This window comes from Rhinoderma darwinii, unplaced genomic scaffold (assembly GCF_050947455.1).
Source record: "Rhinoderma darwinii isolate aRhiDar2 unplaced genomic scaffold, aRhiDar2.hap1 Scaffold_523, whole genome shotgun sequence".
Lineage (NCBI taxonomy): Eukaryota > Metazoa > Chordata > Amphibia > Anura > Rhinodermatidae > Rhinoderma > Rhinoderma darwinii.
The window spans coordinates 127,952-130,603 of NW_027464072.1; the positions used below are offsets into that span (position 1 = coordinate 127,952).

Genomic DNA, 2,652 nt, shown 5'->3' on the forward strand with positions numbered 1-2,652 from the left:
CTAGGAGGGAGGGCGGAGAGAAGACAAGGAAGGTGAATGAGCTGTTCCAATGTGAAATGCCGGAAACACAGAAACACAGAAGACACACACACACACAACAAGAGGTGGCAATGTATTCATTAATTGCATTTAATAAATGAGCTCATTATCACACATGACTGTACAAATGCATTGTCCAACAGGTGTTGAAATAATGGGATTAAAAGGGGAGATCCCATCAGAAAGACAAAAACAATAGCAAACACAAATAGCACTTTTGGAATCTGATTTTAGTCAACACATAAGGGAAGGGTGCACCGGTCCTGGAAATACTGCAATACCAGGTCAATGCGTGGAGTGGACAGAGCAAGCTCTATTTCCATCTCCCTGTTCTAAAAATCCATTTAATATATGGTCCCCAGATAGGGGACGTATCAGATATTAAACTGATAAGAACAGATTTTTTTTTTTTTTCTTTAAAACCATTTCAGTTAGTTATAAGCAACTTATAATGTTTCTCAAAACTTGAAAATCAAAACCACGTTGCTTCAAACTTAGCATCATTCTGGTTTGTTCTTTATTCATAATCAATTCACATAAACAATCACAAAAAAAACAGAACAATATTACCTACATCGTATCAGGAATTTCCATTTTTTGAACTTCCATATCCCCTCTGAATCTAAGCCACCACCATGCTGTCTATCCCACAAATATATGACGTAAAGTCTAGACAAAATCATCCTAATACACTCATTTACAGGCACTAATTTCCTTTTAAACACTAACAAGTTTCTCACATCCCACAAACTTTCCATCACACATGCCATAATTAACCACATAATTCTATCTTTCATACGACTACTTGCACCCATTCCAAACATTGCTACTTTCCAATTAACGAATTTTACCCCCGCCAGTTCTTTACACAAACCACCCACCCCTTTCCATACTTCATACGAATAGTCACAATCCCACAACATATGTCTCACACTCTCACTTGCTCCACATCCATCCCTCGGGCAAACCTCAGACCTAATAAGATCCCTTCTTTTCTGCACTTGCCTAACAGGTAGGATATTATGCAGCGACATCCACACAATATCACGCTGTCTGTTTGACAGACCACTCACCTTCAATTTACTCCATACACTCTGCACTTCATTAGACCTCAAACCTGCAATTTCACATGGAATTTCATTCGCACGTATTCTCTTCATCACCGCATTCTTATTTTTAAAACCACTCATTGGCACAGCAAGCAAGTCATTTTTCCTCACAAAAACCTCAATCCTCATATACCACACTGGACACTTGAAAGCCACAGGCACACTTGCATCTCTCTTTACCCAATTCAGACCATACAACATCCAACCAGCCAAGTATCTAATCATGAAACCAGTCTTGTTATTCCTCTGCACTAACACAGACACCACTTTGATATAATGCAAACCCAAAAATAACTCAACATTTGGGAAATCTAAACCACCATTCACACACATCTTATACACATACTCTCTCTTCAATTTTTCCATTCTACTCCCCCAAAAAAAGGTAAAAATCATCTTTTCCGTCTTCTTAATTTTATGGGTAGCAAAAGGGAAAACAACTGCACAAAAAAGTAAAATTGGTAATATAACAGCTTTAACTATCAGAATTTTTCCCGTCAGTGTCAAACTTCTCAGGCTCCAAAAGTTCAGCTTTCGTTCTATTCTCATACCACATTCATCCCAACTTTCAGTCCCTCTCAGATCCTCATTAAATTGCACACCCAATATTTTAATAGCACCCATCTCACACTTAACCCCATCCATTCTCACACACCTGTCACCAAAACACTTAAAGCTACATTTACCCCAATTCACTTTAAACGCAGACGCACTACAAAACAAACTCAACAACAATCTCGCTCTATTTATCTCCGCCTCCCTTTCACTAACAATCACCACATCGTCCATATAACCCAACACTTTCACAAATTTCCCATTACTCCCAGGGATTAATAACCCCCTGATAAATTTTTCCCTTCTAACCATACACAACAATACTTCAATCACACTAATGAACAGGACAGGGGACATAGGGCAACCCTGCCTGACACCTGACCTTATCCCCACTTTTCCACTCAGAAACCCATTTACGAGAAACTCACTTGTTACGTTCCTATACAAACCTTTCACTGCATACACAAACTTTCTCGGAAAACCCATTTTACACAGCACTTTAAACATAAACTCATGCGACACCCTATCAAATGCCTTTTCAAAATCCACAGATAGGACCATACATTTCTGCTTTCTATCCATACAGTCCCCAATCATATCCCTTAGTAACAACAAATTATCAGTCATACTTCTACCAGGCACTGCACACACTTGATCTTCATTCACCACTTCACCAACAACCTCACGCATCCTATTGGCCAATACTTTACTAAAACACTTATAATCAGAAGCCAACAAAGTAATTGGCCTCCAGTTTGCCAAGTTTTTCTTCTCACCTTTTTTATATATCAGCACAACCACACCTTCTTTCATAGATTCGCTCAGCACACCATGCTTCCACATATACTGACATACCGCAAGCAAATCCCCACCCATTATATCCCACATCCTCACATATAATTCAATTGGAATCCCATCCTTCCCAGGTGTTTTATTTTTATTTGCACTC

At 39.0% G+C, this 2,652-nt stretch overlaps 1 pseudogene; it reads right to left on the reverse strand.

Moving 5' to 3' along the window:
* Positions 1-286: 286 nt before the first annotated feature.
* Positions 287-465, reverse strand: LOC142721883 (U2 spliceosomal RNA; annotated as a pseudogene).
* Positions 466-2,652: the final 2,187 nt, after the last annotated feature.